Consider the following 16,926-nt stretch of genomic DNA (forward strand, 5'->3'; position numbering starts at 1 on the left):
CGAGTGACGTCAGCGAGAGCCGCGCTGTGATAGGCCGGTTGGTGTGAAGCCGCGCTGTGATAGGCCGGTTGGTGTGACGTCAGCGAAAAGCCACGCTGTGATAGGCCAGTTAGCGACAACTGCGCTGGGATTGGTGGATTGTCATCAGGAAGTAAACGAACGCGGAGAAAATAGAAATTTTGTAGGTTTTGAACATGAAGTGTTTTAAATGTTTGAGAGCGATCTTTAAGAGGAAGAGAAGAGAATCTTATTACGGGGAAGAGGCACCGCCAGAGGGTACACCAGCTCACTATATGGCAACGAATGTTGGGTTGCATACTATACTGTGGCTTGGTACTTGGAGTAAGATTACAGAAGGAAATGAGGAACTGACTTTTCTGAAATACGGAACGTTTAGACTAGAAGTGTTGCATCAGCTGAAAGCAGTTATGTCCTCATTGAGACCTTTGCCTAGACCAACACAGTTTGAGGCGCTTAATGCGTGGATTAGGGCGGCGCTCGACAGGAATCAGAACAGACGCCAGGAAAGGGTAAGGCGATCAGTAAGGGCAGTGCAAGATGCCAAATGGGATGCGGAAGCCAAGAGATGGAGGGTACAGACGATTGAAGTGGATAAGTTGTACCCAGTGAGAGAGGTTACAGGAGAAAAGAGACCCATAGAAGAGGATGAAGAGAGCGAGTCGGAGGATGGCCTAATAAATAGGTTGTTGATAGATAGACCGCCTCCGGACAATAGGGAGATAGAAGGTACTGAGCTACCAAGGGAAGATAGGGTTGACCTAGAAGAAAACAGGCCACTCCCTATAACGAATTGGGTACCTACCAAAGGTGAGGAGACGCCTCAACATAGTACTGTGCAGAGAGTAGTCGGAAGGGTTGTGGTGCAGAAGATGCCAGCAACAGAGAGGGTTGAGTCTTATGGATTGCCAGATGCTCTTCAAGTACCCGTTACCATAGGTCCTATAGTGTCGGTTTATCACCCAGAGAAAGGGAGAGAGGAAGAACAGGTACGGCTAGACAGAGAAAGAGTTGAGATGGAAAGAAGGAATAACACGACAAATGCCTGGAGGAAATTGCCAGGACCGATAACGTGGAGCACCCCATTGGATTCAGCAGTGGATCCCGTAACAGAACAGGGGGGTCAGAGAGGACCGATGGACCTGAGGGGACCACGGCCGAAATCCTATAAAGAGTTGAGGGCTGACTTGAAGGAATGGGATAGGTCCACAGAAGCACCGAGCGACAGGTCAAGAGCAGAAGCTGGATGGGGAAGTCAAGGCAACGGGACATTATCTCACTGCGGGGCTAGCGAAAGCAATCAGGAGTGGGACGGTAAAAGTCAGGAGAATAGAGGAGTTATACGTCATATTGACGGTGGAAATGTGCAGGAGCAAAAAGGTAGAAGTGCGGAGTGTGGAGAGACGTCTCGTCTCATTCAAAGTGAGGGAGACCAAAGGACACAAGAGTACAGGGATAGGTTTAAGTGCACTCTCCACGCACCTGATGATAACGTACAGCACTGGAATCGCGGGAGCATGGGGAATCGGGAAGGATCTTGCCATGTGTCGAGTGATCAGAGATCACAGGCAAATTGCGAAAGCATGGGGAATAATGGAATGTCTTACCATGCACCTAGAGAAACCAGGCAGAGTGGGAAATGTGGGACTATGGGAAATAGAGAAGTGTTCCACTATACACCCAGAGAGGATGGAACTGCATGGGACCTGGAGCGATGGGAGCATGGGAGGACTCCCCATAACACGCCTGAGCCCAGACGTAGGACTCAGAGCTGTGATGGGAGAGATGTAAATGGACTATCTAGAGATAGCATACTGAAAGCTGTGATAAAAGCCAAAAGACTCGATGTGACCAGCTTAAAATCTGACCTGGACGAGATAATTGATGGTGTATTGCCTTTAGAAAGGATTGACATGTACGAACAAGATGAGCTGCTGTTTATAGCAAAGGATGTTACTCGAAAGGCAAGAGCAACTCATGAGAAACTGTCTGAACTGGCAGACAAGTATATGGTAGATTTGTCCAGAACAAAGGCATTGCAGGGTAACCATAGGTTGCAATATTCAGATCAGGACTTAGATGAGAGGAGGACAACTCGATTAAAAACACACATAAGGGAACTGATCACAGGAATAAGAGCATGGAGAGATCTGGACAAATGGGAAGAGAGGTGGTCCAAAAAGGGAACTGTTAGGCGGAGCGCAAACGTGATGTCTCCGGAGGGAAGGCTACTGCAGATGGAGGCATTCCCTTTGCGAGAAATAGCGAATGGGAGTTATGTACACGTGCCCTGGAGTAGGGGAGATTTGGCTGCATTTACCAACTCATTTCCGAAGTTAAGGGAAAATCCTGTAGAGTGGTACAAGCAGGTAGAGAGGTTTGTCAAGATTTCAAAAGTATTGTGGATTGATTTGAACACCTTATTTGACATTATGGTCCCAGGAGACTTGTGGATAGCATGCAAGGTTAGTGTCGAATGGCCAACCGCAGAACCAGAAAGAGATGGACGTACGAATGGACCGTCAGAAACAGTAATGTTAAAATATGAAAGGGTGATGACATGGCTGAAGGAGAAGGTGCCACCACAAGATATAGATTGGGTAAAAATAGACCGAACAAGACAGGAACCCAAGGAGACAGTTCATGGGTTTTATGAGCGGTTGCTGAAAATGTTTAAACAATACAGTGGATTAGATGTAATGGATCCCAAAGATATTGGACAGTTTGTATCGAAGTTTGTTTTGGGGTTGAGACCTGATATTTGTTTGATGATTCAGCAACACTTAATTTGTTGGCAAAACAAACCATTGGATGAAATTTTGAGATATGCAAGGTATTGCAGTGATGAAATAGATTCCAAAGCAAAGAAACTAAAGGAGAAACTGATGATGGTGCAGATGCAGTCGGCTGGAAAGGGTGGACAGCAGCAACAGGGAACAGGGACGATGGGAAGGAAACCAAATAGTCAGAATAGGGACAACGAGGAAAATCCGAGACCTAGAATAGACATTGCTACATTGAAAAAAACGACAAAGTGTCACCAGTGTCACCAGGTGGGACATTGGAAACGCGAGTGTCCCTATAACACTGAAAACGGAGAGCTAGAAGTAGAGGAGGAGGAATTTCTAGAAGTTCCAGTTCAAAGGGTGACAGTGCCAAAGAGTAAGGTGGCCAAAGGGGGGACTTCGGCTCCACGAGCTCAGTTCCCGCAGCCACCAAAGATTACGACAGGGGGAAAGATCTATAGACAAATGCCTCTTTTTATAGACGAAGAAGAGTGTTACTACGTTGATCCATTGACGGGACGACGTGTAAGTAGAGAGGAGGACTGTACCCTCGGGGCAGTTCTAGAGGTGGATCAAAGAGGACCGTTTGTTGAGGCTGAAGTGGCAGGGTGTCCTACAACATTCTTAGTAGATACCGGAGCTACTCGATCAACTTTGAGATCGGCAGTGGTTCCAGATCTACCAATGTCGGGGGAAACAATTCAAGTGGTAGGAGTAGCAAATAGGAGAATGACCAACCCTTTGACGGAACCAGTGCTAGTGAGAATAGGAAACCACAACTATGAACATCAGTTTGTAGTATGTGATTCTAGTCCTGTGTGTCTGTTAGGAAGGAACTTATTGTGCAAACTGAACTGCACAATTTACTGCACACCTCAGGGAGTAGAGGTACAGACTACCGACGAGGATGCTACGTTTAAAGTTGCAAATTCGAGAGTATGCGTAGAACTGTATCCTACCCTGACTGTGGGGGACCTTCCTCGGGACTTACGAGATACGGTGTCATCAGAGGTATGGGATTTTACTGGAGAAGAGATAGGATTGATCAAAGGAGTAGAACCAGTGAAGATCATGGTAAAACCAAATGTTGAATATCCAAGAACGCCACAATACAAATTGACCCCAGAGACGATTGCAGGAATAAAACCCGTAATCGACTCTATGATTCAACAGGGAATACTGAAGGAAATCGTGGGTAGTCCATGCAACTCCCCGATTATGGGTTTGCAGAAACCTAGTGGGAAATTTAGAATAGTGCAAGATCTTCGAAAGATTAATAACATAGTTGTTTCATGTTGTCCAGTGGTACCACATCCATCAGTGATATTGTTTCAGACACCATTCCAAGCTGAGTGGTTCACCGTGATAGATCTTTGTCAGGCTTTCTTTTCAATTCCATTAGATGAGGAAAGCCAGTATCTTTTCGCTTTTAAGCTGGAAAATCGTGTCCTAACATGGTGTCGTATCCCACAAGGGTATACAGAAAGCCCATCAATTTTCAACCAGCTATTGAAGAAAAACCTTGAAAGTCTAGTGCTGCCACAGAACTCGGTTCTGGTCCAGTACATAGACGACCTACTTGTTGCGTCAGGAACGGAAGAAGCTTGTAAGATTGATACCATCGCCTTGCTGAACCATTTAGCTGAAAATGGGCATAAGGTATCTCCGAGCAAATTGCAGTACTGTCTGACAGAAGTGCAGTACTTGGGTCACCGGATAGAAAAAGGAAAGCGCAAGGTGTCACCAGATAGGATAGAGGCGATAATGAAGATGAATGCGCCTACGACACAGAGAGAAGTCAGGATGTTCTTAGGAATGGTTGGTTATTGCCGACAGTGGATAGCAAACTTTTCCCTGAAAGCAAAACCCTTACAAAAACTGACGCACAAGGAGGTGAGTGATCCGGTACCATGGGACAAGGATTGTTTGATGTCGTTCCTACAGCTGAGAGAGGACTTGTGCCGTGCTCCAGCTTTGGGGTTGCCTGATTACGAAAAACCATTTTCACTTTACTGCTGCGAAAGAGAGGGTTGTGCTTTGTCAGTTTTAGTACAAACTCATGGAAATGCCCGTAGACCAGTTGCATACTTCTTGGCTACTTTAGATCCGGTAGCCGCAGCATTGCCCGGATGTCTCAAATCCGTTACTGCAACAGGTGTCAGCATTGAACGGTGTGAAAATATCGTTATGGGACACCAATTAGTGGTGGACGTACCTCATTCTGTAGAATTGTTAATGACCAGGACCAAGACACAGCACTTAACCAATAATAGGCTCACGCGCTACGAGCAAGTTATTCTTGCTGCGGAGAACGTGACCATTAAGAGGTCCTCTGTTTTGAATCCTGCTACATTGATGCCACTTCCTAATGATATAGAAGGCGAAGAATGTGAAGATCACAATTGCCTTGATGTGACTGAACTATGCACCAAGCCAAGACCAGATATTGTGGATGAGCCGTTGACTGACCCTGATGAAATTTTCTTTGTTGATGGCTCATGTTTAAGAGACGATATTGGTCGGTTGAGAGCAGCTTATGCTGTTTGCACCATTACTGGAGTTGTGGAAGCCGCTTGCCTGGAAGGAGTACACTCCGCTCAGGTAGCCGAAATCACTGCATTGACACGTGCCTGTTTAGCAGGTAAAAAAATTGGAGTCACTATTGATACCGATAGCCAATATGGTTTCGGTGTAGTTCATGATTATGGGCAATTGTGGTCTCAGAGAGGTTACATGACCTCCTCTGGTTCGCCTATCTGAAATGGGGAATTTGTGCGACTGTTGCTAGAAGCATTACAAGGTCCAGCAGCAATTGCGATCGTTAAATGTGTAGCCCACACCAAAAATACAGACTTTGTGTCGCAAGGTAATCGATATGCAGACAAAGTTGCCCGCTACTGTGCGGAGCAAGGATATTCTTTCACGGAAGTGGAAGTAGGTGGGACTCAGGAAAAGACAGAGTTAAACATGATGCTAGAAACAGTGGATACTTGGGATGATTTAAAGGACCTGCAAGAGAAAGCACCAGATTCTGAGAAAAAGGCATGGGAAACAGCAGGTTGTGTGAAAAGTGAAATGGATTTGTGGGTTTCAGCAGATGGAAGGGCAGTATTACCTGATGAATTAGTGAGTCCAATGGCACCACAGATACATGGTCCAGTACACTTAGGAAGAGATGCCATGCTGAGGTTATTTAGGCAGACTTGGTATAATCCTAGGTTTAGGATTGCAGCAGAAGCAGTGTGTCGGAGATGTGTCACATGCCAGCAATTGAACGTAGGGAAAAGAACACCAGTTACAATGAGTCACATTGGGAGGTCTGGGGGGCCTTTCAACAGAATGCAATTAGACTTTATTGAGATGCCAAAAAGCAACCGCCTCAGGTATGTTCTAGTGGTTGTATGTATATTTTCCAGATGGGTCGAAGCATACCCTACACGCAGGTGCGATAGACTCACAGTAGCAAAGTTATTGCTTAGGGAGTTAATCCCGCACTTTGGGGTGCCGACCTCTTTGGAATCAGACAGAGGGACTCATTTTAACAGCGAAGTTGGGAAGATGCTTTGCTCTGCATTAAACATTGATCAGAAGTTGCACTGTAGCTATCGACCAGAGGCTTCAGGTATCGTGGAGCAGATAAACGGAACTCTGAAGTCCCGAATAGCCAAAGTATGTTCATCGACGTCCTTAAGCTGGCCTGATGCTCTGCCTTTGGTACTCATGAGTATGCGTAGCACACCAGACAGGAGGACAGGTCTCTCTCCACATGAGGTTTTAATGGGGAGGGCAATGAGACTTCCGTCTGTTCCAACTACAGCTTTGTTGAATATTACAGATGACCTGATCTTGGATTATTGCAAGGGACTCTCTGATGTCATTCATTCTGTGTCTCTTCAGGTGCAGGCCACTGAAGATCCAACTTCAAGAGACCTGTGTCACGACTTGTGCCCTGGAGACTGGGTGCTTATTAAGAAGCACGTCCGGAAGAACTGCCTAGATGTGCATTGGAAGGGGCCCTACCAAATAACCTTGACAACGAATACTGCTGTAAAGTGTGGAGGGCTGCCAAACTGGATCCACGCTTCCCATACTCGAAGAGTTCCAGCACCCTTAGAAGAAACAGCTCCTCTCACAGATGAAAATCCAATTGTGGACGGCGAACCACTAGAGGGGATCAGTCAAGCTGTGGGGGTGTCGGAAGAAGTTGGGAGTGCTACAGATCCAGAAGAAGAAAGACAGGACGACAGTGAAACTGAAGTTGCCACCGAAGGGGAAAGTTGCTGTGAATACGGCACAGACACAGACAAGAGTGATCCAGAACCGAGTGTGAGGACAAGAAATAGGAGAACAAGGAATGGAGAAGCTAGTTGGCCTGAAAGAAAGAAGAGGCCGAGCTTGAAGCCAACTCCGGAGAGAACTCTTGCTCCTATATCCGAAGACTCGGATCCGTACGAAGGTGCACAAAGACAGGAACAGGAAGGTCCGAGAAGATCGAGGAGGGTGTGAGTGCCCTGCAGAAGATATGCTACTCCTGAGTGGACCTACCTAGCTGCAGATGTCCAGTGCACGGAGATCTGGGAGGGTGAGGGAAGTGACATTAACCAGTACTGACCCAATCATAACAGTGGAAATAGTGTTGGTGATACCCGGAGTGGAGGTCGAAGGGTTGCTGACACTCACTATCCCCAATCCTCCTTATCTGAGCGTGATAAGAGACATGGTTTTAAACAGAATAGAATTTCCGACTTTTTGTTCAACGAGGCCAACGCATAAGATCACTCTTCGTTTGGAAATATTAGAATACGTGATTAGAGCCGCTGGAACACGTCTGATTCCAGATTGTTAAAGACTTTGTAAATAAACAGATTGAAAGATGACCTAGCGCCAAGTGGAAGAAGAAGAAATTTAGGGGCTTCCCATTTAGTGGACGGAGAAGGGCTAGGGTTGTCTTTGCTTTAGAACTCAAAGACTGATCTTGCTGAAGGGATTATCAGCTTCCAGATGTGGTTCCGAAAGACTGAATAAGCAAAGAAAAGAGACTTTGTGTTGTGAAAGAAAACCAGAACTACACTGTCTTGAGATCATGGAGGCTGGCAACCCAAACCGCAGGACAAAATGCATAGTAGGCACACTTTTAGTGGGAGTAATTTTTCTTATAGTTTTAGTAGTTACTATATCATATGTAGTGGGACATGAAAATGAAGAGAAGGCTACAAAGGAAGCAAAAATTGTATCGATGCAGAAACCTGGTCAAAAGGGGGACAATACAGAGAAAGATAAAGCTTTACTAGCAGCAGAAACTCGTAGGTTGCATATGGATGAATCACAGGGAAATTTCAAATCAAATGCATATGCTAAATTGCTTTATGAATATATTGATGCTATGGAGGCCAAGAATTGCTATGTGTGCATGCAATTGCCAGCCTCTGTAGACGAAGGTATTAGATATCATCATCTTCCATTGACTTATGGAATCACATGTAGTTTGTTGCTTAGTATATTCTATGAACGTGATGGGTTTGATTATTATTTTTCAAATTTTGATGCTGTTCTACCATAAGTTCCAAATTACAAGCATATGAATAAGTGGGATTATTATAAAAGTGAAGATAGACTAAAGAAATTTTTCATTCCTTGGAAAACGTTAGATACTTCACATGCCCGAAGAAATAATTTGACTTGTAAAGTGTCAGAAATTGAGAAAAGGTTTATAGGGCAAGTGGATGATCGGTATAGGAGACAGAAGATCTTAAAAGCTTCAGGACAATGGAAAACAGATTGGACAGAGGAAGAAAGATCACACCAAAGAAAGGGTAGTTATGGTCCAATAGCTTTAGATCGAGAGAAGAAAGGGAAACTGTGTATATATAGGGGTAAAACCTATGATGAGAATGTGTTTGTGGGAGAAGTAAATTGTGAACATGCTTTCCAATTAGAGTATTATACAAAAGATTTCTTGAAGGGAATGCAGGTGATCCCGAATGTATATTTTGTTTGTGGAAGAAATGCATACGTGAAACTATCGGATAATTGGTATGGATCATGTTACTTAGCAATTGTCTTCCCCAAAATATACCATGCTAAGGATTTAGAAATTATAGAGGGAGGAACTCAAGCAAGAGGAAGAAGGGATGTAAGCGAAGAGGAGGTAGTTGGAGACGTATTTGGTGCTATGTTTTCTCTTTTAGGGATAGTACTGAATGATGTCAAGATCAGAAGATTGGCAACAGTTGTAGATAGGTTGTCCGTCAGTACTGCTAGATCATTAATGCTGGTGGAGGGAGAGATGCAATCGATAAGGGCAATGGTTCTTCAGAACCGACTTGCTCTAGACGTTCTGTTAGCCAAAGAGGGAGGAGTCTGTAAGGCTTTGAAGGTTCAGGAATGTTGTACATACATTTCAGACAATTCAAAACCTCTAGAAAAATATATACGGAACATCACTGAGGTTCATCATGAGATTGAGGATTTGACACAGGTAAATGTGTGGGAAAAAGTAGGTCATGGAATGGGTAAAGTTGGGGGTTGGTTTGCCAACCTAGGAAAGGGTTTCATTTGGTACATACTGAAACCTATCATCATAATAGTGGTTTGTATAATCACCTTGTGGGGATTGGTGCGGCTGTACCAATGGTATAGATCAAATAGGTTGCAGAGATCCATGAAAGAGCAAGAGAGGAGATTAGCTGCGATGCAGGATAATCAGTACAGGAGTCTGAGGGCTCTAGAGATGATGAAACGAGAGAGTACTGCAACGAGTTCAGTTTGATTTAGTTCATACCTCAGGGATGGTGTTGTGATGGTGATGACTCCTAAAAGTCATCAAAGGGGGGAACTGAGAGAGCGCAAATCGAGAAAAAATTAGAAGTGCACCATATTTACAAGCACGTTGCATTAGTTTAGTAAAAATTACATAAGAGTGTCGAATTTATAGAGTGAAAATACATGAGTGTTTAATTAAAATAGAATGCATATATCAGTGTGAAAAGCTAATGTAGAAGTGTGTAGAGGTGTTAGAATGAAGTTGAAATCCCATGTTATGTGGCTGTTGTAGAGGAGAATGTAATACTGATAAACGTAGAAATGTGTAGGCCACATGGCAGTTCACAGAGAATGGAAGGTGTTGTTACACTTTCACCTGATATGGATTTTAATGTTGTTATAATTCAAAGTATTATTGATCATAGAACTGAAATAGATGTTTTATAGAAGTGTTTCATATAACCATTGTGTGTAATGAGTTAGAATACTGTTTAGACTAAGAAATTAAAGGTTTACAGAGTGCACAGGCCCGTTTCATGTAATTCTAAATAGGCCTGAATAGAGAAGTTCATTTCTTTTGATCTGCATGTGTTAGTTAGAGAAATGTCATGTTAAGCACAAATTGCGGAGCCTGCTCGATGGTTTACGACTTGGAAGATACGGTGGAGGCCGGAATTTGGGGCCCACTGTACAAGTGTCTTTTTGCAGGTGCGAGGAGGTTCCAATCAAGAGAGTGATGAATAGGGTTTTTTCAGCGAGCCAGGCACAGGCCTGGAGGAGGCTTCAGGAATTTCCTGGGGGGTACCGTCCTGCCGGAGAAGAGCCTGAGAAGCAAGGTCAACGCTAACGATGGGCCCAGAGGAGTATCAGCATGGAAAATGCCAGCGCTAACACCACGTGAGGGGCGTCTCTAAAGGGCGTTTCTATTGTAAATGTGATTTTTGTATTAGGGACAGCACCCCTGGGTGGAGTTAGAGCAGATGGTCTGAGGAACCTAAGAGAGCGGATGGGTAGGCAGATAGGTTAACTGCGAGACACCGATTTACAACGAAGACTAAGGGAAGTGAGTGATCTTCTTTGGAAGTCACACTGCTGACACCTTTTTAGGTTAAGATTCTACTAAGTAGGGATGTCACTTAGTCTAGTGTAGGGACAGTCTAATCTGAATTTTCTTCCTTTCTGTAAATGACTCATAAGCTACAGCTTGTGTCTATTCTTGCAACTCTGATGATTTTTGAATTGGTTTTGGTGATATTCTTCTGCCGACTGAGAGCATTTAGAAAATTTATGTTTGTATTGATACCAGTATATCTTTTGAACCTTATTTTGAGATGTTTGTATCTCCAGTTAACTTTGGCTTTATAATAAACTTATAAAACTTATTCGAAGTAAGTGGTTCTTCAGAGTGGTGTAAGTCTTTAACTGATTGACCTAGTATTGGATTGCCTTTTACTCTATGACAGGTATCAATGGTTCAGTCGACCTGAGTTGGGATTTAGACCTATAGAAATAGATCAGAAACCCCGCCGTAACAACACCCATTCATAGCATGCACTCACAAATAAACATACATTCATTCCTATATGTACGCGCCAAACATAAAAAAAATATATAACAGGGCACTAGCGGCGATCTCGAGTGATCTTGAAATGGACTGCCACCTACTCTCATGGGCTGACCTTGTCATGAGTCAGCCAGAGAGAGGCGATGGCCGTCACTTACTAATCACAGAGTGGGATGGGATCAGTGACACTGCTGACCCCACCCAACTCTGTGACAAGTGTCACTGATGGATACTTCCATACATTTTTGCTATCTACAAAATCATTTTTTTCACTGAAGTAATAACCCCGCATTAAATGATAGCCACAGTCTCAATAGATCTCCATATGGTTGTCCAGAAGGTAAAACAATTCTCAGTATGTGAACGGCCTTCTCTGAAGCCCTCATGTTCCTTTGGAATCGTATTATTATCTTCTATCCATCCGTTCAGGACATTTGAAATCCTTTTTTTAGTAAACCTTAATGCAGATATCTTTAAAACGTATTCATCTACAGGTTTTAGGGAGGGAAGCATTGGCCTTTTCATAGATGGGTTTTACAGTAGCTCCCTTTCAGGGTACAATAAAACTACCTCTTTGGGCACCAAACTCCACAATCGTCTCTGTCAATGGCCGGCCCATCAATCCACTCTTGACTTGGTTGTCAATCCTAGCAAAGGGTCAAGACCTGCAACTCTGCTTAATTTGATAGAAAGGATTGTGTTTTCTGTTGAGTGAAATGTAAAAAGAGAGTTCATCATATCTAACAAAAACAAAATTAGGTTGAGAGACTTCTGCATTACTTTACAGATTAGTTAAATGTGTTATCCAAGTTTCTTTTGGAACTACATTTATGGTTGTAAGTTGGAGATCTTGTGCCTGTTTTAGCAAATCCCAAAATCCCAAGTGATAAGGAGATATAATTGCTTCAATCATTAGTGTCCGACAATAATGAAAATATTCATGTTTCTTCTTTTCTAGATGTGTGTAGGGCAGCTGGAGTGATTTGAGTGCACAAATCATCTGAATATCACCATGTCTTTTCACTTGTTTTTCTTAGTTTGCTCTTCACGTGATTTATCAAACCATTTTCAGCTGTTATTACATCTCCAAATATGAGTAACTGAGAAAGCTTTGTCAGGCAGTAGCGCAACTCGTAAGGAAGGAACCATTCCTTTTCACTAATAATTATACAATGGACGTTTTTCTAATATTACTGAAAAATATACTGTGTGAGAGGGGAGCAATTTCTAAGTTGAATTATTACTCTAGTTCATAGCTTTCCAATTTAATAGTGGGCCAGCAGGATCATTCAAAAAGAAGAGGAAGTGCTCTTTTTTCCTGGTCTGAACAGTTTTTTTTTTAAAAATATAGAAACTTTATGGAATGATAACTTTATCACATTTTACTATTCTGAAATTATGAGATACAGAAAAATACCAATTGTCTGTAAAATGTAATCGATCTGGCACAACTGATGCCCAATTCAAAACATTTTTGCATCAGGAATATCAGCCTATTTTTGTCTATTGTGACATACCAAACCATAAGAGTCCAACAATTTTCACATCCGTGTTCAACACTTAGACTTGGGTAAAACAGATGTTGAGATACAGAAACATTACAGGTATACATGTGATCTTGGATGAAATATCAACCTATGATGGAGCTAATGTTAAATTAAAGTCACAGTTAGTATTATTAGACTATTTGAGAAATAAGAACTTATTTAGTGGGCATCACTCTGTAGCCTTTTTAGAGCTATGAGTCATTGGATTTGAATCTGTGAGAGGCTGATTTGGTATATGAGGCACACTTACGTAAGTAGGCACCCTGCACCTATCCAGACAACCCTTATTAGTAGTCTTAGGCAACCTTAGAAAGCTCTCTAGGTGGTAGCTGTGGAGAGCAGCCTTCAGGCGTAGTACAGAAGAAGTGTAAAGCAGCTTGTTTTGCTGGAATGCAATCCTATAGGTATAGATTAAATGAAAAAGAACCACACAGTGTATTTATAAAAATAGGTATTTATTATAAGACACTCACTTACACATACAGATATTTCCTACCCTGAGCTATACACAGTACACTCATTACTTTGCAATAGAAACAGGTAAGTAGCATAGAATACACAGTGGTCACCAGGGGGGGACCAAACCATATACTAAAAAAGTGGTATGTGACTTACAACCCAAGTCGAGAATATACGCAGAGGACCTAGAAGTGTTGGGGACCCAAGCAACCACCCAAGGCGAGTATCTAGGCGCTCCTTAGAGGTCGTGCGCAGTGTGGGAACATGACAGCGTTCTCTGTTCAAATCAACTTGTACGTCACAGTTGTAATTTTATAGAAAAAGGATCCTTCCCAGTGGACCCTGAAGAAACCCCGTGGAAAACAAGAGTTGGAGAGCCAACTAAGATAACTGCACCAGGGAAGCCGGGTGCATAGGTGTGAAGTGGCGTTGGAAATCGCCATCAAACCCAATGGAGGACTTTAGAAAGATGCCGATGCTGGAGAAGGTAAAAGTGTCAGGTGGATTCAAGATATGAAGAACCTGCAAGCAGGGGGACAGAGTCTATGCCATTCAGGAGTGACCAGCAGGTATGGAAGACGAATGCCCACAATGTCAGGTGTTGCAGGAGAGGTGACGGTGACCTTGGAACTGCAGCTGTGTGGACCAGGTGACACTTTGAAAGACCAGAAGCCAAACACGAGCTATCTCACGTTGGATGTCGAGAGTTGAGGGGGTGGTGTCCGGCAGGAACACCAACAAGCCTTGGCAACTGCAACCAATGTGGAAATTGAAGAAGGTGCAATGTCGGAACCACAATCAGGGGAGTCAGGGCAGGCCCTGCACATTTAGGGGAGCCCAAAAAATTCAAAGATGACCCTCAAGAGGACCCAGAGGCCGGAGGCACTGGAGTTGTGAGATGACCTCAAGCAGCTCTACAAAGGAGCAGGCCCACAGTACAAGTGATGCAGTGAGGACAAAGATCTTGGTCACTGTAGATGCCTGAGGTTGGGGCTACTTGGAGTCCGAAGTTCTTCATGGAAGGAAGCCAAAACACTTTGCAATGGCAAATTGACGCTGCGCATAGAGGTTCAGTTCCAGCAGCTCGGTTGAGGGATACTGACCTCAAACTTGGTGAAAGAACAGGGCAGGCCTCAAGGGAATTGAAAAACCGCCACCTATGTTAATGAGCCTATTGAGTCTGTGGGAGCCCAGGATCAGCAGACCAGTCAGCTTAGATGCGGTGACTACAGATGCAGGAAAGTGACTCCTTCACTTCAAGGGAGATTCCTTCAGGTGTCTTGGATGCCCACAGGCCTTGGAAGGTTCCTGTATGGAGTACAGGTATGGATGTTGCCGCAGACGAGCAGGGCGAAGAGATCAGGAGCAGCACAAGCGTTCCCGGTTGCAGCCTTAATGCCCAGACCAAAGTCCAGTGAGGTCCAGAGTGCCCAGATGGTCAAAGTTGAAGTGGTGTCTGAAATGAATCATGTCCCATGCCGAATTTAGAGACCCAGCCTCAGGTAAGCCCTTAAGTGCCCTAAGTAAAGGGTTGAGACGATTCAATGTTCCCTCCCAGGGAAGGGGTTGGACAGTGGTGAGGATACTCCAGAGTGGGAGTCAATGGCTCCCCGAGCTGGTTTGACCTGGACTATACAAGGTGGGCACCAGATGTGCCCTTGATGCAGACTGAGTGGCGCTGGCAAGTACTCCGATCCAGCCCCAATACACTAAACCCTGTCAGGGATGTGGTCACACCTCCCTGTGACAGGATACATATTGTTCTACCTTCCCCTCCTCTAGCTTGGCCCAGCAGGAGGGCATAATTGTGTCTCTGGTTGGCAGCAGCCATGTTGTGCTGTCCATGTCTAGAAGACTGGTACCAGGAACACTGAGGGGCTTTACAGTGCTTGACATCATACCTCCCACATTGTTTACAGTGTGGGGGTATGATTCCAACTTGTTTGATCCCAAACATGACAGGGTTTGTTACAGCCAGTTTTGAGATGGTCATCGCTTAATGATCACTTACAACCTGGGAGAATGGACTCCGAAGGCTGTAGGGGTGTCCTGCTCATGCAGGGGCACCCTCACACTTAGAACCTAGCACCCTGCCTTCAGGTTTGAAAAGGCCTGCTGTAGGGGTGACTTATCGGTTTTAAGTGCAGTGACCCTAGATATAGGGAACCTATATCTTTTGTAGGTGGTGTTAGCACCAGCTTACACAGGCTGCAATGGCAGGCCTGTATTGACAGTTTGAACGGCCTACCATGTATGGCATAATACATGCTTCAGCCTACGGGGGACCCCTGGGGTACCTATGCCCCGGGTACCTTAATACCATTTACTAGGGACTTATGAGGGTACCCCAGTATCCAATCTGGGATGTACCTAAGTGCTTACCATAGCAATTTAGGGGAGAAAGCAGAGAGACTGGGGCCCTGATCAGAAGGATCCCAGTCAGACCAGTTAGAAATAGCATAGGGAGTGGGAGTAACCATAAAAGCATATGCTAATTCCCTACAGAATCTGTTATAGTGACATCTACATTTATTACTATTTTTAAAATAGTCAAAATATTTGGTATGTCAGTGTAGGAAATCTGTTTTTTCTTTGTGTTCACCCCAGATTTTTTGCCTTTTGCTGTACTATAATTTATTGGATGTGTTTGGGCTCTGCCCACTGGGGCAATCCTTTCCAGTGACAAATGTATGTGCTCTGACTCCTAAAACATGGAGAAATAGGTTACTTCCCCATTGGCATGTTTGACTTTTCTACAAGGTTAGGGTATATGATAATGAAATGCACCCACAGCATGAAAAGTGAACTGCAGCACTTTTTGTGCCATCCATTTAGACAAGGGTAAACAGGGCTTCATGCCTACCACTGTACCCTGACTGCTGCAGTGTAAAACGGTGTAACCTTTTAAAGTAGCACTTTTTGTCAGGTTAAACCTCCCTTTGAAATATGAGCAAGTCATCTCTATGTAAGCCTTATAGCCCACAAGGGAAGGTGCATAGTATTTGAAAGTGAGACATGTAGAAAAAAATATATGTTAACTGACCCTGGAGCAGTGGTCTTCATACTTTTTGATGCCGAGACCGCCTATCAAATCTTTTTAGACGTAAGGACCCCCTCCCCAAAATAAATTCTAGAACCTGGTGGTCCTTATCATTGACAGCCATTGAATGTTCTCCAAAGAAATGGTCAATCTGAGGTTGCACCTTTTTAGTACCAGTTTAACACCCAAATATTGCAATAAGCATCAAAAAAGTGACCAGAGCAGCTTTACAAAGGGCCTTCTCCGGAGCGGCAACACCTGTTGCTGCTTTTTAGTAGCTTTTAAACCTTTTGAGTAAATACATTTTTGTGTTAAAATCAGAAGATAATGCTGCAGATGATGGATTACGTGGCAAAAGCGGGAAATCTATAATTATGCAAAAATTGCTGCAGCCACACAATCACATGATTCTAGTGGCCCTTGGTATAATAGCTGTAATGCATGGGCCGCAACTTTATTGCACGGCATTAGAGGAAAACCATACTATATTTCATGGGATGCTGACAGCTTGGCATTTACAGCCTCATGTAACTGGAGGTAGCTGAACATCATTCGTCAAAATTAAAACATAGGCACGTTGTGTAGGTCTTTCACCGTCAGGTAGCTACATAAAAAATAAAGGGCAGCTTCAATTAATAATAAATACATTTTAAAAAGTTGTTACTCAGTGGGAAATGCAATATAATAAATTAGGAAACCTCTATTAGTTGATGTTTCGCAAAAGTCTGTGTGAAAGGAGAGTCACAGAAT

At 43.8% G+C, this 16,926-nt stretch overlaps 1 protein-coding gene across 1 annotated transcript in view; it reads left to right on the forward strand.

Annotated features, from left to right (window-relative positions):
- Nucleotides 1-16,926, forward strand: part of LOC144753513 (VPS10 domain-containing receptor SorCS3-like) — a 2,605,581-nt gene that overhangs the window by 1,684,057 nt on the left and 904,598 nt on the right. The window lies entirely within an intron of this gene.

Source organism: Lissotriton helveticus, chromosome 5_1, assembly GCF_964261635.1.
Source record: "Lissotriton helveticus chromosome 5_1, aLisHel1.1, whole genome shotgun sequence".
NCBI lineage: Eukaryota > Metazoa > Chordata > Amphibia > Caudata > Salamandridae > Lissotriton > Lissotriton helveticus.